The following is a 23183-nucleotide window of genomic DNA, read 5'->3' on the forward strand; positions in this document are numbered from 1 at the left end:
AGACCAGAATTCAAACTACCAACAGCGAGTTTCTTGTTTTTCCTTCAGTATCCCCAGCCTGGACTCAAAGCATACCAAAACCAAGAGTAGACACTAAGACGTGAACAGAGAGAGTTCCAGAGAAGCCCACTAATTCTGGCTCAACAAGTAGGAAAAGGGATTCCTAACACTCAGAGGGAGTGGGAGAAATCTCAATTTTTCTTTATTATTATTTTTTATTTTCTCTTCTCTCAAGCCTCAGTCCCCAGGCAATCCTGTGGCAGTGGCAGCAGCAACAGTGATAGCAGGGAGGACCCTTGAGGTGCCTGAAACTTGGAGGATGGAGAAAATTCCTTTCCTATTGGAGGAGCTGTGGTCCAAAAGGGAAAGGTAAACCCCTGTGCTTTTTCTCTCTGTCTGCCTACCTCCTGGCTCTGAACCTAGATGCAGCCCTGGGACATGCATGGCACAACAGGATAACTAAAGCCCCAGTTTTCTGGCCAAGGGACCAAAAGTATTGGGGATATTTTAGAGAGGGGGAGGCTTGGGATAAGAGCTCCCTCTGAGCTGCACATGCATGCATATGATCCTAAACACCACAACAAAGATTTGAGAACTAAGCTAAATTATAGACCACCAACTAGATCTCGGACTGGCCACTTGGTTGCAAACACATGGAACAGATTAAAATAGCAAAGCAAAGGCTTTGAAAATGGAATTGACATTGAAACCACAAACCACCAGAAGGGCTGGTCAGAACTTGCAACCTGAATTCTCTGGATTGATTACCTGCTAAAATAAAAATATCAACATTTTACATATAATGTAAATAAGACCCAGAGTCTTATAATACGATATTCAAAATGTCCAGAATACACTACAAAGTACTCAGCATTACAAAGAACCACTCGAATCCCAACTTACATGGGAGAAGAAAATTCACAGACATCAATGCCAAGATGACACATGTTAGAATTAACCCAAAAAGATGTTAAAGTAGGTATTAAAAACACTCTTGAAATGAATGGACAGATAGAAGTTTCAGCAAGGAAAGAGAAGATATAAAAAGAAACAAATGTAAAATTTAGAACTGAAGAAATGCAATAACCAAAATTTTAAAATTCGCTGAATGGGCTCTATTGCATAATAAAGATGATAGAGGAAAGTGTCAATAAACTTGAAGACAGATCAATACAAATTATTCAATTTAAACTACAGAAAAAAATATTTTAAAAATAAACCAAAATATCTAGTATTCACATCATTCCAGTTCCAGAAGGAGAAAAGAAAGAGCGTAGTGCAGAAAAAAATATTTGAAAAAATAATGGCTAAAAATTTTCCAAATTTGGCAAAAGACATAAACCCAGAGATTCAAAAAGCTCAGTGAACCCCAAAAAGACTAAATCTAAAATACCCATGCCTAAACATAAGATAATCAAACTTCTGAAAACCACAGACAAAAAATATCGTAAAGAGCCAAAGAAAAATGATACATTACTTATAGGTAATCAATGATTTCAAAGACTGAGGCTTTTTCATAAGAAATCATGGAAGCCAGATGGAAATGGCACACATTTTTAAAGCACTGAAAGAAAAGAATGTTCAAACCAGAATTATAAATTCAGTGAAGATATCCTTGAGGAATGAAGATGAAATAGACATTCTTAGATGAAGAACAACTAAGAGAATCCATTAACAACAGATTTCTCTAAAAGAATTGCTAAAAGGAAGTTCTTCAGACAGAGGAGATGATACCAGAAGAAAACTTGAAACATGAGAAATAAAGGAAGAACAACAAAAATGGTGAATTTCTATGTAAATATAATAGATTATTCTTCTATCTTGAGTTCTTTAAAATACACTTGACAGTTAAAAGCAAAAATTATAGTATTGTCTGATGGAGTTTTCAATGTACAAATAGAGTCCAAAAATACACCCACATAAATATGATCAATTGATTTTTGACAAAGGTGCAAAGGCAATTCAACAGAGAAATGAAATGACAGTCTTTTCCATAGAAGATGCTGAAACAAATGGCCATTTTTAAGCAGGAAAAAACCCTCAAACCCTGCTTCATACTTTATACAAAACACAATTCAAAATGTATCATAGACCTGAACACAAAACATTAAACTATTAAATATAGTTTTTAGAAAAAACATTGTAAAAAAATCTTTGTAACACTGATTTAAGCAAAAATACAATACCAAAAGCATGATCCATAAATATTTTTTTATAAATTGGACTTCTTCAAAATGAAAAAATTTTGATCTGCCAAGACACTATTAAAACAATGAAAAGATAATCCATAGACTGGGAAAAAATTATCTGCAAATTACATATTAGACAAAGCACTAGTATCCAGAATATATAAAGAACTCTCAAACTTGAAATCAAAAAACTCATTTTTAAAAAATGGACAAAAGATTTGAAGAGACAACTTCACCAAAGAAGATACACATATGGTAAATGAGCACATGAAAAGATGCTCAACATTGGTAGTCGTTAGATAAATGCAAATGAAAATAAATCCATGATGAGTTGCCATTACACACCTATTAGAATGAGAAAAAAATTGACAATTCCAAGTACTAGAAAGATTCAGAGCAACTGAAACTCTCAAACATTGCTAGTGGGAATGCAAACTAGTACAGCCACTTTGAAAAAGTTTGGAAGTATCTAATAAAGTTAAACGTACTATAAAGTTACACTTATCATATGATCCAGCAATTCCACTCTCAGGTATTTACCCAAGAGAAATAAATATTTATTTTCACACAAGCTTCTATATGATAAATATATAGTAGCTTTATTCATAAATACCAAGAACAGAAGAAAGAAAACAATGTCCTTAAACTCGTAAATGGATAAAAAAATTGTGGTATTCATACAAAAGAATTTTATTTACCAATAAAAATGAATGAACTATTGATACACACAAGAGGATGGATGAATCACAAATGCCTTATGTGAAGTCAAAGATGACAGACTCAAAACACTACATACTGTACAATTCCATCTATATGATATTCTAGAAAAAGCAAAACTACAGGGACAGAGAAAAAGATCAATGGTTACAAGAGGTTAGGGTTGGGGAGAGGGGTTGTCAACAAAAGAGCAGAATGAGGGTATTTTGGAGGGCGATGGAACTCTTCTGTATTTTGACTGTGGTGGTAGTTACATGATTATGCATTTGTCTAAACTCATAAAGCTGTACACCAAAAACAGTAAATTTTTTTCTACGTTAATTTTTTTTTTAATTTAAAGCAAATGTACCTCTTCAAAAAAACAAAGATAACTTAGGATCCTATATCATCTCCACCATTTAATTTGTGATCTTAGGCAAATGACTCAATATTACAGAGCTTCAGTTCTCCAACTTTAAAACGAAAAATATATTACTTATATCTCACTGGTGTTTTGTTTTGTTTTGTTAGTTCTTTAAAGGTTCTGAGCTCCTGCATTTTCATACTCTTCTCTTCATCATATTCATCTCTTCACTACTTGGCTTGGCTAATTCCCATTTATCCTATAGGTATCAGCTTAAATATTGTTTCCCCATAAAAGCCTTCACTGCTTTTATTTCATAACACTTCTCACATCTATATTTAAATAATTATATTTAATGTCTATCTCTTTCATAAAATGGTAAGCTTCATGAGGAAAGGAACTGTTTGAACTGTTTTATCAGAATCCAAGCAATCACAGAGTACCTACAACGCTGGTGTGTGCTCCATAAATACTTTTAAACAAATGTTCAAAGACCAATACAAATAGCATTTCCTATTGTGTTCTTATTAATTCTCTCTTAATATTTTTATCTTTCTCATTATATATATATATACAGACACATACATATATATCTTAGTTTTTATCTTTCTCACTCTCTCTGTAGATACATACATGTGTGTCTACATGTATGTACCTGTGTATATATTTATATGTGCACAATAATACAATGATATATAATATATGTGCCAGCAACAAAGTTCCTTGGTAAATCAAAAGATAGCAAATATTAGATTACGCCTAGGTTGACATGTCTGTTTAATAACTTTTCCTCATTTGCAAGCATTAGCATTAATGGAAACTGACAAAAATAACAGTGATAGACCTAATTATAACCATAAGCTAAATTAAAAAATTAGTTTGTACTTGAAGCGTCTGATATATATATATATCATTATTGGGCACACACACTAATTTACAGATCACTGTTGCGCACAAATCCAAACATACACACAGAAAAGCACTCAGGCACCAAATCTTTTTCTTTCTTATAAAAGCTGTCAAAAAATTTTAAAGATGTGACTTCGAAGAAACTCAAAGCATGATTTACAGATTACCTTACACATAGTGACAAAATCACTCTAGAGCAGCTAGCAGCATTAATAATTAGCTGGAACTTAATTATGGGTGCTCCTCAGAGTAAATCTCCAGAGAGCCATCTTGGATCGTTGAACCTGGCCCTGTATAAATTATCTAATGCACCACCCTACAGTCCAGTATATATGGTATTAATATCCCCCACTTAATGGATCAGTAACTGATACTCTGAAAAGCTCAATGCAGACCACAACACTAATAAATGGTTAGATGGGCATTCATACTCTACTGCTATTCTGTCCAGTATGGTAGCCACTAGCCACATGTGGCCATTGAGCACTTAAAATGTGGCTAATCCAAATCGAGAGGTGCTGTAGGTATAATATACACACTGACATGCAATGCTTGGAACAAGATAAAGAATGTATAATACCTCATTAGTAATTGCTTATACTGATTACACGTTGAACTGATGTTTTAGATAGAGTAAGTAAAATAAAAATTAATTTTACTTGTTTCTCTTTACTTCTTTAATGTGGTTACTTGAAATTTTTAAATTACATGTGTGGATTGTATTTTATTTCTACTGGCATAAATAAAGCACTCCTGGAGCAATACGGTTTAACAATATGAGATACTTGGGGGCAAAGAGACTTGGGTTTACATCCCAGAATCCCACCTGTACTTACAGATTGACTTTGCAGAAGACTATTTAACATCACCAAGATGAACTTTTCTCACATTTAAAATTAGAATATTAAACCTATGATATAGTACTATTAAGAGGTTAAATGATACGTAAAAGATCTAACAATGTGTCCTATAATTAATAGCCACCCAATGTTATTTCTCATTTCCTTTTCTTTTCCTCTTTTCCAGCCCATTTCCTTATTAAGTTAAGCTGGAGTTAAACTTCTGTAGTGGACATATTTAGTACCAGTGCCTACCATCCCCAATGTCTTGGTCTGTGCTAACATAAAACCCAAGACCAGAAAAGCAAATATAGGCTGAGGGTCAGTGAACAGCCCAAGGTGGACACTTGATTCAAGTAAGACCCCTCTATGGTCTGGCCAATACGTAGTGTGATACAATAGGCCCAAATAGTAGATCAATGATAATTTATTAAATCAGTCATATTTCCTCCCTGTGGAATTCATCCTAGAAATAGACACAGACCAGTTATTAACAAAAGGATAATGAAGCAGACAGAGAGAGAAACAGAGGTAACAAGAGAAAAACCATTCATTCATTCCACAAATATGAATGATCATCTATTTATTATGTGCTATATGACCCAAGAGACAGGTACTAAGAGGGAAATGAATTCCCAGAGCTTTAAGAGATCCAGATACCTTCCAGTTCCAGTCCACATATCTCTTTACAATAAATCCCTTTCTTTTTCCTCTTTAGATGGATGGTTGAAGGCTCTGTTCTTTGAAACCAAAATGATCTAACACAGTTTCACAAGGGAAGGCACAGAAAGGTGCCTTTCTGTTAGGTATTTAAAAAAGACAAAATGTCGTGCCCTAGGTAATAACTCAGTTGAAAAAAGGTTTCTCCTCAAAGTATATAGCACCTTTCCTAAAACTGGTAACAGACAGAACAAAATATGACAGGTGGGAATAGGAAGAGGGACTGACCCTAAATTTTCCTTTATAAAACCACTACCACCAGAAATATGCTTTTAAGTGTCTTACCTCCATTGCATAGAAATATGTAGGCAAAAGGAAAAAAGGTCTGCCAACTACAACTACAGACTATAAGTACTTATGAAAGACTTCTTCACTAACACAAATGCAATTCACTGCATCAGAGTCTCCTGACCATTTTGTACAGGGGAGTCTATGGGCCTCACTAAAATTATTTGGGATTCGAAGCAAAGGAGGTAGGCATTTCCTCACTCTAATGCATTATTAGACAGGCTTGAAGTCCAGGCCAGAAGTGTATTATGTAATGGACAAAACAACTAGTTGTTTTAGATTGCACTTAATTTGATAAAGTTTGACAAAATATCTCAGTGATTTCAGCAGGAGTACAAGATCTGGTCTCTTAGTTCTAAAGTTCCAGCCCTTGAGAAATGGTTCTCCTTGGCAAAAAACACTAGAGACTGATTTGTAAAGCAAAATTTATTTACTTATTAAAAAGTAATTTGCGTTACAATTATGTGCAAGAATCACCATGCTAAGAAGAACTCAGTGCTGGTTTTAATCACTGCAAGTGGACATTCCCATTGGCCATATCTTCTCGCTTACTGTACAAGAGCATTGCTAAGCACTTACTCTGCATCAAGCATTTTTATATAGGTTATTATCCTCATTCTTATGAGAAAGCATATGAGGTAGGTTGTATAACCCTACTTTAAAATAAGTAAACTGACCATTGGAAAGGTAAATAATTTGTCTAAGATCCCCAAGAATGTAAATGTCAAAGTATGAAATTTGACCTAGGGCAGCCTTGCTCTTGTCCATGTTGGCCCAGAGCACTACCTTTCCAGGACCACTAATGTCTCTAAGAAGTAAGGTTTAGAAAAATGTGTCTTTCCTGTACATGTCTCACTGGCTTTGGGTATTTCTTATTTCAAGAAAGACCTTTTTGGGAATTCCTCGGCGGTCCAGTGGTTAAGACTTCGCCTTCCAATGCGGGGGTTGCAGGTTCGATCCCTGGTCAGGGAGCTAAGATCCCACATGCCTTGCGGCCAAAAAACCAAAACATAAAAAAAAAAAAGCAATATTGTAACAAATTCAATAAAGACTTTAAAAATGGTCCATATCAAAAAAGTGTTTAAAAATGAAAGAAAGACCTTTTTGCTTAAAGATCCCAAATCAACTAACAGTCATTTTTCTAACACTATAAATTCTAAATGCAATTGTCTGTCAACTAAGGAAGACCTAAGAACACTTTAAACAGTCATTTCCCCCAAATCCATATGATGACTCTGGTTGCTGAGAAAGTCTGCACTAAAGGCAGAGGACTTAACAAAATACTAACAATATTTCCTTTCAGAAATAATCCAAGGCAATATAAGATTGTGTTCACTTTTTCATACTGTCATGATGTATTAAAAGAGGAAACTCCACTGATAAAATCAATTACTAATAGAATCTACAACAAACCAAAGGTCAGTCTTTTTACAGTATTTTAGTAGCTTGCCAAACATATTAAAACTAGAACCCAAATATCAGAACGGAATTGTGGCATGTCTTTAACTCTTCCAGAATCTTACTCTGGGTGGGGCTGAGACTGTGTTTTTAACAAGTTTCCAGGTGATGCTTGAGTAGCAACAGGACTAGGCTGTTTCTAAGCTTAATCCAATCCTGTTCACAGCCTAATCCAATTAGAATCACCTGGGTCTCAACAGGCATATGATAGAGCCCACTCTCCTATCATTTTAAAACCTCCCCACATGATTCCAGTGTCCACTCTGGGCTAAGAACTGCCATGCTTGAGAACCACTAGCCTAGCTCAATCAGAGCTTTATTTCTGCTGAATGTCCTCCCTTTGAGCTCTTCTCCTCAAGTGCTATCAAAAGCCTGGTCCTGATTAACTCAGAGTTGAGTAAAGAAAATTAAACTTGGAGAGAGAATAATAATAGACACTGTAAGAGTTAATTTTAGTTAATTTTATATGTCAACCTGGCTAGGATACGGTACCCAGTTATTTGGTCAAACACTAGTCTAGATGTTGCTGGGAAGGTATTTTTAAATGTTATTAACATTTTTTTTAACATCTTTATTAGAGTATAATTGCTTTACAATGGTGTGTCAGTTTCTGCTTTATAACAAAGTGAATCAGTTATACATATATATATGTCCCCATATCTCTTCCCTCTTGCTTAACATTTAAATTGGGAGACTTTTAGTAAAGCAGCTCACCCTCCATAATATGGGTGGGCCTCATTCAATCAGTTGAAGACCTTAAGAGAAAAAAATTGACGTTTCCAGAAGAAGGAATACAGCCCCTAGACTATAACACAGAAACTCTGTGTAAATTTCCATCCTGCCTTTCCTACAGATTTCACACACAATTCCATGAACCAATTCCCTAAAATCCCAATCTCTCTTTCTCTCTCTTTCCCTCTGTGTGTATATATCCTATTGATTCTGATACTCAACACAGATACCATTTATTTAAATGCAGACTATGTGCTAGAGATCAAGCTAAATTATTCACATACATTTTCTGATTTAACCCTTACAACAACCATATTAAATAGTTGAGTAAGCAAGCCATAAGGAGACAACATTGTGACCAGAGATAGAGAAGCTTCATTTAGTGACTTCGGAGAGGAAGCAGTATAGGAGATACTAGCATTAGGTGAGTCAAAAAAAAAAAAAAAAAAAGCCAAGGATAAAAAGGTAAGTGTTCATTGAAAAATAAAAGGCAAAAGGAAAAGGAGGAAACCTATAGACTAAAAATGACTGTGCCCACAACAGGAAACCACTCATCTGCTTTCTGCATCTATAGACTTGTCTTTTATGAACATTACATTTAAACAGAATATGTAGTCTTTTGCATCTGGCTCCTTTCAATGAACGTAACGTTTTTGAAGTTTATTCATGTTTTAGCATGTATCAGTAGTTCCTTCCTTTTTATTGCTTAATAAAATTCCAATGTAGAGATATACTTCATTTTGTTTGTCCATTCACCATATGACAGATATTTGTATTGTTTCCAGGGTTGAGCTACTATGAATAAAGCTAATATGAACATTCATGAATATTTGTTTTCTTTCACTTGGGTAGATACCTAGTATTGGTAAATTTATGTCTAACATTTTTAGAAACTGTGAAAGCTATTTTCCAAAGTGGTTGTATCATTTTATAGTTTTACTAACAATAAAGGCACCAGGTTTTCTCATATCTTAGCCAACATTTGTTATTATCTGTCTTTTAAATTATAGCCATTCAATTGAATATGTGTGTATACAACAACACAGTGTGTGTTTTATAGTGAATATGTGGTTGTATCTCATTGTGGTTTTAATCTGCATTTCTCTAATGACTACGTGTTGAGCATCTTTTCATGAGCTTATTAGCCATTTTTAGATCTTCTCTGGTGAAATGTCTATTAAAATCTTCACCTCTTCTTTAAAAAGACTTTGGACATTATTTTGATAAAGATTTGAATAAACCAACTGTAAAAAAATTTTAATGAAAAAATTGGTGGAAATTTGAACATTCAGTTGATATTTGATATTAAGGAATTACTGGGTTTATTTGAGATTTGATAATAGTTTTGCTTTTTGAAGAAATAATCTTTATCTTTTACAGTGATACACTAAATAATTTATAGATGAAATGATGTGAGGTCTGTGATTTGCTATAAAATAGTCCAGAAGTGGTGAATGAATATAAATAAAAGATTGGCCATATGTTGACAACTGATCTCTTGAAGCTTGAGAAAAGGATTTCATGGGGACTTATAATACTATTTTCTCCACTTCTGAATATGTTTTAAAATTTCCATAATAAGTTTTAAGAAACAAAAAGGTGACACATTGAATGCATGTATTAACTTATAAGTGCTCTTAAAATCTATTAAAATGACCATAAAGGAACATTTAAAGTGTAACCAACAAGAAGAAAGAAAACAGGAGACATACACACATACATACATACAGCACACACATACACACACACGCACAATGAGTTGCCCAAGACTACTCCTGGTGGCTTATGCCTTATCCTTTCCCCAGCTCTCAACAATGACATCCGGAACATTATACAGTATTATATTTCAGGCTTTTGTGATCTAGCCTGAAATTCAAGGGAAATATGCCTTAAGATCCAAACAAGCAATTTTTAAGCAAACTTTTGGAATATACTCTCTTCATAAATAGGAGCTCTCTGTGCCTTCGGAATAGAAGCGACTTCATTTTTTAATGGTCTCTAAGATGCTGGTAATTAACACAAACCAGTCTGTAACCTAACAATTGCCTGAAGTTTCAGGAAATAGTTCATATATTTACTAATCATTCTTCAGTATTTATAGCAGTTGTCTTGCACAAAATCTGTCTCCCAGAGATGCTTGAAATCGCTCAGTTGGTCACTTACCACTCTGGTAAATATTATTTACTTCTCTTTTTAAATATACAAGGGGACTACATGAATTTTGAAAGTGGATGAGAGGGCACAAAAAAGGAGATGTGAGAACTAATAAATTTGAGCACTGTTGCAGGTTTTCATTTAAAAATGACTAAAGCCATCCTCAATGGCTACCTAATCATCCTAATTATTCTGGAAATACTATCAAACTATTACAAGCCATACAAAAGTCCTATGCAAATTATTCTAGATTTAAATAAAATGCATCATTTTTACTTTTTCCATTCTCAGTTGTTGAAGAACAACTTTACACTCAGCAGCTACTAGAACAGAATGTTACAGTGTGCTCAAATAGAAAAGTAGCACTGTGTTTATTGAGCGAAAACATGTTCTGCCATACTAGTGTTTATATCAAGGAAGGGGAGCCACTTTAGCTACAATGATTAGACAGCTTCAAGATAGAGATCTGCAGTAAGCCTTGAAAGATGGGTAGGGATAACAGAAAGAAGGGAGAAGAGGGGTTTTGAACAAGGACATGACTTTTGAACAGTAAAAGATATATTCAAAAAAGGTTAAAAATTATCATCCAGCAAAGAGTTTGCCAAAATGCAGAATTCTTAGAAGAGAATTACTGGAAATAAGATTAAGGATGTAAATGTTATGCAGAGACAAACAGAAATATTTAGGTAGATGTACAATGGGGGAAGGTATATTTTTTAAACGTACATGTGCCTATTAAATAGCAATACATATAAAGTCTTAGCACAGTACCTGGCACATAGTAAAGCTGAATAAATATTCACTATTATTGTCACTTCCTCCTCTTCTTCCTGTTTTGGTCTTGGCTGCAGGGACCCTGTTTTTTGCAATTTGCTATACAAAATGGATAAATATGAAGAATGATGAAGAAACCAAGGATGAGGAGTTTGCCACACAAACTGCTCTGTGCTTTAGTCACAGCTTTGAGATAAGAAGACAAAAGAGCTAAGGATTAATCTCACAGATTTTTGGGTTTTTTTCAAAACATTTCAGAGCTCAAAAAACCCTAAGATGATGATACTTCACATTTATGTAGGCTTTTACAGGGTACTCTCAAACATATTATCTCATTAATAATAATAATAATAATAATAGGTACATGGAAATCAACTAATTTAGTCCTCTCATTTTATAAATGAGAGAACCTAATGAAGCTAGCAAGATCAAATGACTTGGCTAAGGTTACTAATTAGTGGCCTTGGTGGTGATGGTGATGGCGGTGGTGGTGGTGGTGGTACTGATACTAATAAACTGCTTAATATTTTGTGTGCATTTTCTCATTTAACCCTTACAACAACTCTAAGAGGTAAGTATGATAATTATCTTTTTTTTTTGAAGTTAAAGAAACTAAGGTTTAAAAGGTTAAAAATCTTGTCCAAGGTCACACAGAAAAAGTAGCAAAAGCAGGATTCAAAAAACAGACTGACTCAAAAACCTATCCATTTAATCACTAAACTATACTTATTGTAGTTAAAATTAGAACTCAGTTCTTCTGAATCCTATCCTAGTCTAATGTTCTTTCCTTCATAGCCTATCTCATAAATTTAATGAGGCATGTGTTCAAAGAGAAATCTAAATACATATTGCATTTATTTTCTAATATATTAAATTATCTGGTATGCCTAAAAGTCCAATGTTGCAGACTATAGATCTCTAACTATAAAGTATATATCATAATATATTATTAAGTATAATAAAGTATAATATTTATTTATAAATAGGATATCATTAATTTTTAATATTTTTATAAATTATATGCATATATTTCAATTCTAGAGAAAAAAGGTTATTTCACTTTGTTATATTCTCACGGAAGTTTTCACTGTCCTAAAATCAGGATTATTTATACAGAGTATAAAAAAGCCAAACTAGCTTCTCTTAAAACTTCCACTTCAGGAAATATGTAAGAATGTACAGGAAGTAAATAATAATAATGCCCTTGCTATTTATAATCTAGCTTCAGGGGATTTCAAAGCACTTTAAATCATAACAAAGTCTTAAAATGATTCCAGGAAGACATCCAGTTTCTGGTTCTACACATAAGGAGCCTGGAAGTCACCACTTTGCCCTAACAACGAGTAAAAAAGCTGAACAAACTGAAAAATCAACAACTTTGCTTAGACCCATAAGGGAGGGGAAGACACAGGGCAAACCACTGCCCCCAACATTGGAGAGACAGGAGAATACAGGCAGTCGCAACTTACCAGAGCAGAGATTCAGGAGCAGAAATTGCCATGGGAACCCGTGCCAAGGTAGGAAAACCTGAACTATAAATTGAGGAATTGCTGGAGGCTTGGTGGACAAATATGGAGTTAAAAAGTTCAGGGGTGGCTTTTATCAAAAACACAAGAGATGACAAATGCTGGCAAGGATGTGGATAAAAGGGAACCCTTATACATTGTTGGTGGGAATGTAAATTGGTATAGCCATTATTGAGAACAGTATGGAGTTCCTCAAAAAATTAAAAATTGAAATACTATATGATCCAGCCATCCCACTCCTGGATATATACCCAAATGAATTGAAATCAGTATCTCAAAGGGATATCTGCACATCCATGTTCACTGCAGCATTATTCACAATAGCCAAGATATAGAAATAACCTAAGCATCTGTGAACAGATTAATGGATAAAAAAGATGTGGTAAGTATATAAAATGGATTATTCAGCCATGAGAAAGAATGAAATCCTGCCATTTGCAACAACATGGATCGACCTTGAAGGCATTATGCTAAGTGAGATAAGTCAGACAGAGAAAGACAAATACTTTATAAAGGATCACTTATATGTGGAATCTAAAAAAAAGAAAAAAGAAAGAAAAACTGAACTTAAAACAGAGAGAAGAATGTTGGTTACCAGGGGTGGGAGTGGGAGAGTGGGGGAGAAGTTGTTTAAGGGTACAAACCTATAATTAGTAGGTTTGTACTAATAAGATAAGTTCTGGAGATCTAGTGTACAACTTAGTGATTACAGTCAACAATACTGTGTTAAAAACTTCAAAGTTCCTAAGAGACTAAATCTTAATTGTTCTTAACACAAAAAAGAAATAATAAATATGTGACATGATACTGGAGGAAGGAAATACCCAACGTCAGCCCACTCCAGCCATCCTACCCCAATGAGGAACCAGCCTTCCACACTTGGAATAAATCCTACTTGGTCTCTGTATATAATTCTTTTTATACTTTTTTGGATTGAACTTGTTAATATTTGAACTTTTATCTGTGTTCATGATAGATACTGGTCTATAGTTTCCTTTCTTTGTATTGCCTTTGTCTAGTTTTGGTATTAGGTTAATGCTGGCCTCAAAGAATGAACGGGGAAGTATTCCCTCTGCTAATATTCTGAAATAGATTGGAGAGAACTGGTATAATTTCTTCCTTAAGTGTTTGGTAGAATTCACCAGTGAACCCATCTGGGCCTGGTGCTTTCTGTTTTAGAAAGTTACTAGTTACTGATTCAATTTCTTTAATACACATAGGCTCATTCAGATCACCTACAATCAATGCAATCTATCACATCAACAGACTAAAAAACAAAAATCCCATGATCATACTAGTAGACGCAGAAAAAACATTTGACAAAATCTAACATCCTTTCATGATAAAAATGCTCAGTAAACTAGGAATAGAGGGGAACTTTCCTCAACTTCATAAAGAATATCTACAAAGCACCTACAGCTAACATCATACTTAATGGTGAGTAACTTGAAGCTTTCCCACTAAGATCAGGTACAAGGAAAGAATATCCCCTCTTACCACTCCTTTTCAACATGGTGCTAGAAGTCACTGCTGATACAAGAAGGCAAGAAAAGGAAATGAAAGATATACAGATTGGGAAGGAAGAAACAAAACTGTCTTTGTTAGCAGATGACAATCATCTATGTAGAAAATCCAAAAGAATAAACAAAAAAATTCCTGGAACTAATAAATGATTATAGCAAGATTGCAGGATACAAGATTAATATACAAAAGTAAAATTCTTTCCTCTACATACCAGAAATGAACATGTGGAATTTGAAATTAGAAACATAATACCATTTGTATTATGAAATATTTAGATATAAATCTAACAAAATGAAATATTTAGATATAAATTTAACAAAATATGTACAAAATCTATATGAGGAAAACTATAAAACGCTGATGAACAAAATAAAAGAACTAAATATTGTTTTGGCCAAAAAGTTCCTTCGGTTTTTAAGTAAACATAAAAGACACATTTATTATTTTCACCAAGAACTTTATTGAACAACGTAGTCACCCTTTTGTTCCACTACCTTCTGCCATTTTTCAGGCAATTTCATAATTCCATCCTCCCAAAACTTTTTATCTTTTCGAGCAAAGAACTGTTCCAGGTGCCTTTTACAGTCTTCCAGAGAATTGAAATTTTTTCCATTAAGAGAATTTTGTAAAGACCGAAATAAATGGAAATCCGAAGGTACAATGTCTGGTGAATACGGCAGATGAATGAGAACTTCCCAGCCAGGCCGTAACAGTGTTTGCCTGGTCATCAAAAAAACAGGTGGTCTTGTGTTATCCTGATGGAAGATTATGTGTTTTCTGTTGACTAATTCTGGACACTTTCCGTTGTGTGCCGCTTTCAGTTGGTCTAACTGGGAGCAGTACTTGTTGGAATTAATCGCTTGGTTTTCCGGAATGAGCTCATAACAGAGGAGTCCCTTCCAATCCCACCATATACACAACATCACCTTCTTTGGATGAAGACCGGCCTTTGGTGTGGTTGGTGGTGGTTCACATTTCGCTTGCCCCACGCTCTCTTCCCTTCCACATTATTGTACAGTGTCCACTTTTCATCGCCTGCCACAATTTGTTCTAAAAATGGAACGCTTTCATTATGTTTAAGAAGAGAATTGCATGCAGAAATACATTCAAGAAGGTTTTCTCACTTAACTTATGTGGAACCCAAATATCGAAGTGAGTAACATAACCAAGCTGGTGCAAATTATTTTCAATGCTTGATTTGGATATTTTGAGTATGTTGGCTATCTCTCATGTGGTATAATGTTAATTGTCCTCAATTAATGTCTTCATTTGATCACTATCAACTTCAACTGGTCTACCCGACCGTGGAGCATCGTCCAGCGAGAAATCTCCAGCATGAAACTTTGCAAACCACTTTTGACATGTTCGATCAGTCACAGCACCTTCTCCATACACTGCACAAATCTTTCTTTGCGTTTCAGTTGTGTTTTTACCTTTCTTGAAATAATAAAGCATAATATGCTGAAAATGTTGCTTTTTTTCTTCCATCTTCAATATTAAAATGGCTACACAAAAATTCACCAACTTCGGTAAGTTTTTTTTAAATGCACGCTGATATGACAGCTGTCACAATACAATCTAACAAAACTGCTTTGAATGACATTAAAGACAACTAAGCGCTACTAGAGCCATCTTTTTTTTTTATTATTATTTTTGGCTGCGTTGGGTTTTCGTTGCTGCGCGCGGGCTTTCTCTAGTTGCAGCGAGCGGGGGCTACTCTTCGTTGCAGTGCGCGTGCTTCTCATTGTGGTGGCTTGGAGGACTAATGCTACCTTACTTCAAGACTTACTATAAAGCTACAGTAATCAAGGTAGTGTGGTTTTGGTAACAGAACAAATAGATCAATGGAAAAGAATAAAATTCCAGAAATAAACACCCATAGATACAGTCAACTGATCTTTGACAAAGGAGCAAAGGCAATATAATGGAGCGAAAAATAGTCTCTTCAACAGATGGTCCTAGAACAACAAGATATACACATGCAAAAAAATAAATCTAGACACAATCCTTACACCCTTCAAGGAAACTAACTCAAAATGGATCAGAGACCTAAATGTAAAATGTGAAACTGTAAAACTCCTAGATGATAACATAGGAGAAAACCTAGCTGACCTTTGGTATGGTGATGCCTTTTTAGATACACCACCAAAGACATGATCCATGAAAGAAATAATTGATAAGATGGACTTCATTAAAATTAAAAACTTCTGCTCTGCAAAAGGCAATGTCAAGAGAATAAGAAGACAAGCCCAGACTGGGAGAAAACATTTGCAAAAGACACATCCAACAAAGGACTGTTGCCCAAAATATACAAAGAAATCTTAAAACTCAACAATAAGAAAACAAACAACCCAATTAAAAAGTGGCCAAAGATTTTAACAGACACTTCACCAAAGAAAACATACAGATTGCAAATAAGCACATGAAAAGATGCTCCACATCATATGTCGTCAGGAAAATGTAAACTAAAACAACAATGAGATCCCACTACACATCTATTAGAATGGCTAAAATGCAGAACACTGACAACACCAAATGCTGACAAGTTTGTGGAGTAACAGGAACTCTCATGCATTGCTGGTGGGAATGTAAAATGGTACAACCACTTCTGGAAGATAGTTTGTCAGTTTCTTACAAAACTAAACATACTTTTACCATAAGATCCAGCAACCACACTTCTTGGTATTTACCCAAAGGAATTGAAAACTTATGTCCACAAAACAACCTGTACACAGATGTTTATACCAGCTTTGTTCATAATTGCCAAAACTTTGGAAGTAACCAAGATCTCCTTCAGTAGGTGAATGAATAAACTGTGGTACATTCAGACAGTGGAATATTATTCAACAGTATAAAGAAATGAGCTATCAAGCATTAAAAGACATAGAGTAACCTTAAATTCACGTTACTAAGTGAAAAAAGCCAATCTGAAAGGCTACATACTGTATGATTCCAATTGTATGACATTCTGGAAAAGGTAAAACTATGGGAATAATAAAAAGATCAGTGGTTGCTGGGGGCCTAAGGGGAGGGGAGCACAGGGGTTATGAATACACAAAGTACAGAGGATTTTCAGGGCAATGAAAATACTCTGTATGACATTATAATGATGGATATATGTCACACATTTGCCCATATCCTTAGACTGTACTATACGAAGAGTGAACCCTAAGGTAAACTATGGACTTTGTGTGATTATGATGTGTCATTGTAGGTTCATCCTTGGTAAAAAAAATCTCCCATTCTGGTGAATGTTATGATAATAGGGAAGGCTATGCATGTGTGGGGGAAGGGGGTATACGGGAAATATCTGTACCTCCCTCTCAATTCTGTTGTAAATCAAAAACTGCCCTAAAAAAGAGTCTTATTAAAAAAATGATTCTAGGAAATGGATTGGTAAACCAAGGTATAGTAGAAAGAATGGTGATTTTTAATAATCTTCTATACGAAGCAGTTCCATGCACATAATAATAAGAAAAATAGTTCACATTTATTTGGAGAGCTATAATTTGCAGAACTCTTTCAACCCCTACTATAATCCTGAAAGACAAGCAGGGCACATTATATTATCCCCATCTTAAAGTCAAGAAGGAACCATGACTCACAGTTACCAAGAGGCACAGCCAGGATTAGAACCTTGGTCTTTTGACTCCTGGGTCTTGTATACTTTCTACTCTATTTGAGCCTTATTTCTCATAAAAAAGAAATGTTCAGTTAATGTTTGACAATTGAATGTACACAATGCATGAGTAAATCAGATCTCATCAGAAGAAATGGTGACTCTCTAAATTCCAGCCCCATATTTCACCATTACTTATAACTTTTCCCCTCCAACTATACTTTTCATTTCTGAATAATGAGGCTTTCCCCACTAAAGTATAATTATTCTCTTGAAAAGTAAATTATCTTTGAGCTAATAAGCTGATAGGCACCTGATGGACAAAATCACTAATTTTTTTTCTAGATAAAAATCAGAAGTTAAAAAATAGATGTATGTTCTTAGAAATACCTTATATCAGGAAAACCAAATTATATAAACTGGAACCCTACTTTATAATATAACTAGAGAACAATTACTATATATACTAGACACACTTTTGGAATGAATGGAGAGAGTCATTTACACTAAGAAGGGAGAAAAAGAATCCCAACATCCAGTCCTTCCATGATTTTGCATCTATTAAAGTAGAAAATATTATCATATTCTCACAACTGTCAGTCTGTGCTGTCAGACTTAACATTTAATAATTATCTTGATGCCAGCTGTCCCCACAATTTCATTCCAAATTTAATATTCCTTAGAAAATGTTACATTTCAAAACTTTAAGTGATTTGCAAAAGATAGTGACAAAAGAGATAGCCTTTGTGGGAAAGGTATATGTAGCCTCTCAGTGCACTGTGGGAATGTACTAGAATCCTGTGGTGGACAGTTGTTATTTGTCCTCACTCCTCCCCAGGATTATTCCAGTTCTTCTGGTACAGCCCCCAGTTATTGTTTGGATAACATCCCTCCTCCACTCTGTCATGTGGACTGGTAGGGTCTTCTCACTCCTGTCAACAGAACCAGAAAAGAACACAAAACTTCTGATACTAAGTCCAGTGCTTTCTGCTACATTGTGCTATTAGAAAGGCATTTATTGTTTTGTCTGCCACTACATTCCCTTCTTATGGCTTGGCAATTAGTGGTGGGGACTCTGCAATCAAGCTGCCTGGGTTTGAAACCTGTTTCCATCCCTTCATACTAAATAACTTGAGTCACTTATCTACCATCTCTAAGCCTCAGTTCCCTCATCTACAAAATAAAGATTCATTCACATATTCAACAACTCTTTATTGAACACTTACTATGTTCCCAGACATTACATAGGTCCTGGGGTTGGAATAGTGAACAAGATAGAAAAGGTCGATATGATAATGGAGTTTATACACTGTAGGAAAGGAGTCAGATGATAAATAAACAAGAGAAGTGTAAATTATGATAAGTGCTATAAAAGAAACAGTGTGACGAGATAGTGAAAGAGTAACTGTAGATCCACTTTCTATAGGATGTTCAGCATAAAGCCTGTCTGAGGAGGTGATATTTAAACAGAGATATAAAGGATAAGAAAGAGCTAGCTACTCAGAGAACTAGAAAATCATTTCAGGAAGAGGGAAGGCCAGAGATAGAAAAGAGCTTGGCATTAAAGGAGACATATGTAACTGAAGCACAGTGAGTGAGGAGAGGTATAGCTCAAGATAAAGTTGGAAAACTAAACAGACTCCAGACCATGCCTTACAGGTTGTGGGAGGAGTTTAGGTTTCATTTATTGAAGTGATTTATTTAACATTTATATTTTTAAAATATTATCTGTGAGGATAATGAAAAGAAGAAGAGTTGAGACACTAGTAATATTTTTAATCACACAGAGTACACTCAACTCTGAAAACTGATTCAGCAAACATTAGCACATGGACCATCACTTATCCTCCTACTTGAGCGCCAACTTCCACTTCACAGGCACTACAGTTAAGATCCACCAGACCACTATATTTCAGCCTTGGTTGAGCATGAGAAACCATAAGAGAGCTTTTGTAAACACAGAATCAAAGGCCCTATGCATGAAAATTCTGAATTAGTTGATCTGAGGTAGAATCTGGGACTCTAGTTTTAAAATGCTCTCTTAGTAATTTTCAGAATCTCCCAGATTCAGAACAACTAAGTTGGTTCCAATCAAAATAGTCATTTTGCCCCATACTTATCTTTTATTCTATTGATGCATTTATTTCCTCTGTTGTATATATTGAAGTGCATTCTCCTCCTTTAGGACAGAAACCATGCTCTATTCACCTTTGTATACTTAATTACTAACATAGTAATGGGTGTATTTTAGGTACACAGTAAATATCTGTTGAATTAGAATAAAAACTTAAAGTGGGCTTTTAATATGACAACTGTATTTCCAATTTGGCTTGCAAAATAGTCCATAGGGGTAGTGGGTAAGAGAGTTAGGTTAGGTAACGGCCTGTTTCCCCTTCTTTCTGTTCTCGCTAATTCCAAAGAACACACTACTAGTTTAAATTGGAAAAAAAAAAACAAAACTGCTGGAATTGCTTTGACTACAGTCACATGAAAAAAAAGAAAAAAGGTCCTGTAACTACATTAATCACCATGTGGTACCTGAATTTCATCTATAGTCAGAGAATTTTAATTTGACTTCATTCACATCCAGGGCCCATACAAGCAAGCAGAAGTTTGTCCAATTAAGAAGTAAGCATTAAGAATGCCACCTGAGGGACTTCCCTGGTGGTCCAGTGGTAAAGAATCCGCCTTCCAATGCAGGGGACTTGGGTTCAATCCCTGGTCAAGGAACTAAGATCCCACATGCCACAGAGCAAGCCCACGTGCCACAACTACTGAGCTCGCACGCCTCAACTAGAGCCCACGTGCCGCAAACTACAGGGCCCATGCGCTCTGGAACCCGTGCGCCACAGCTAGAGAGCTCATGCACCCTGGACCCTGCGTGCCACGACCAGAGAAGAGAAAACCCTCACGCCACAACGAAGAGCCCAAGCACCGCAACTAAGACCTGATGCAGCCAAAAATAAATAAAATAATAAAATAAAATAATAAATAAAACAATGCTACCTGATTCCTGCTGAATGAGAGTAATAAGGAATTCTAAAGTCTGTGGGCAGCAGGGAAGAGGACATATCACAGCATTCATAAATGGCTCCTCCTTCCTTCTTTCCCTCCACACACACAAGAGCTAGCAACATTCTAGGGGGTTCAATAAAGTGCTTGTGCAGTGCCTTGAACATGGAGGACACACAACAAGGATTAGCACTGTGTTAGTTCACTAGGGCTACCATAACAAAGTGTCACTGACTGGGTGGTTTAAGCAACAAAAATCTATTTCCTCATTATTCTGGAGGCTAGAAGTCTGAGATCAAGGTTTCGACAGGTTTGTAATCATCTCTTTAAAGACCCTATCTCCAAATATAGTCACATTCTGCGGAACTAGGGGTTACGACTTCAACATACAAATTTGGGAGGGGATAAAATTCAGCCCATAATAAGTACTGTCTAGGTATCCATCTTCTGATGGATTTTAGAAGAATCCAGGAATAGCTGAATCTTGAAGAAGTGATATGGAGTTATTTGATCTCAGGGATATATTAAACAGGAAAGATCCAAACCAGGGTTTCAAATTATGGGGCATGTTAAAAATTGTGGGTGTTCTGGTCACACTCAGAAATTCTTAAGAGTAGTCCAGGAATCTACATTTTTTATCAAGCATTTTAGGATTATGGCATATACCCAAGTTTGAGGACCACTGACTAAAACTTGGAAGGAACACGTCCAAAAAGCTGTTTACAGACTGGGATGAACGAAGTCTGGTTCTCAATCCTGAAGGGCATGTCAACCCAGAAAGTTAGAAATGAGGCGGAACAGGATTGACAAAGAAGGGGAAAGGAATTCAAGTGAATAATCTAGTTATGAGAATCACTATGTTCTCTTCATCATTAAACCTTTCTGTTACTAAAAATTCACTCTAATACCACATTACCCTCTTTGTGACTTTTGTCCAAACAAAATCTTTCCAGAGAAGTAATGCACAATGAGCAGAAATTTGTGCTTAAGATATTTTTCAGGGGAGAGCTAGCTGGAATCACAAATGATAATCATTTGCTTCATACCTAATATAACATTATCTGCTGGATGGATTTTTTTTAATAAATTTTATTTATGTATGTATATATGTATGTACGTATGTATTGGCTGCATTGGGTCTTCCTTGCTGCGCGCGGGCTTTCTCTAGTTGTGGCGAGCGGGGGCTACTCTTCGTTGTGGTGCACAGGCTTCTCACTGCGGTGGCTTCTTTTGTTGCGGAGCACGCGCTCCAGGCACGCAGGCTTCAGTAGTTGTGGCGCGCGGGCTCTAGAGCACAGGATCAGTAGTTGTGGCGCACGGGCTCAGTTGCTCCGCGGCATGTGGGATCTTCCCAGACCAGGGCTCAAACCCGTGTCTCCTGCATTGGCAGGCGGATTCTTAACCACTGCGCCATCAGGGAAGCCCTGGATGGATTTTTTTGCCAGTGGATTCAAAGAACTGGGCTACATTTATCTCATTTTCTTTCCCTCTACTTCAGGCTGCCTCTGGGACAGGCTGGCATACATTTTCACAACTCTGTAGTCTTACCGTTAATTAATAATACCTGTAGAATTATATTTCTTTACATTGTTAAACAGTATTGGATTCAAAGTAAAAGCCAATGAAAAAATGTGGTACAATTATTTTTAAAACAACACATTTTATTTTTGTACTTTCTCCTTCATGCACTTCACTATTCTATCTCTGCCTTCCATCCAATATTTATTGTAGGCCACAAACAGTGCCAAGAGTGTAAAATATAACCATGAATAAAACATAGTCCGGGCCCTTCAGGAAAGTAAAGCCTAGGGGGAAAAAAGATATGTAAACAATAACCATAAGGGAATATGCCATATTGTAACAAGATATCCACAAGGTGCTATGGAGCACAGGGAAGGAAGCTAATATTGCCTGAAGTCAGAGCTTACAGATACAGACTGAAGGGTACAGTCAAGTATCCAGACAAGGATACAGCATAAGAACAGGCATAAAAGCAAGACAATGCAAGTCATGTTCAGGGAACAGAAAATGTGATGACGACTACAACAAAAGGCTTATACGAGTGGCAATTATGGTGGGTCTTCTATGCTAAGCTAAATAATGAGCACTTGAACCTGTCAGAGGAAGTCACTGATGGCTTTTTTTTAAGCACCATCAGTTCTGTATTTAATTTCCCTTAGGTATAAAATTTTCCCTAGGCTTGTTGCTGCTGCTCCCACCTCCCCAGGCTGCTATTACCCTCCCCAAACCCCCTATTCCCACCTCGGAGTCCCATGCTCCCTGTTCAGCAGCAATCAAAAGTTCTTGCTGTTCTCTAAATATGCCATGCTTATTCTCAGTAGCTGCTAATGTCAAAAGCTTGAATTGAGGAACATCTAA

At 35.7% G+C, this 23183-nt stretch overlaps 1 protein-coding gene across 5 annotated transcripts in view; it reads right to left on the minus strand.

The window, feature by feature from the left end:
- The window catches only part of ANKS1B (ankyrin repeat and sterile alpha motif domain containing 1B), a 1169527-nt gene that overhangs the window by 1067466 nt on the left and 78878 nt on the right, over positions 1-23183 (minus strand). The window lies entirely within an intron of this gene.

Source organism: Eschrichtius robustus, chromosome 13 (genome assembly GCF_028021215.1).
Source record: "Eschrichtius robustus isolate mEscRob2 chromosome 13, mEscRob2.pri, whole genome shotgun sequence".
Lineage (NCBI taxonomy): Eukaryota > Metazoa > Chordata > Mammalia > Artiodactyla > Eschrichtiidae > Eschrichtius > Eschrichtius robustus.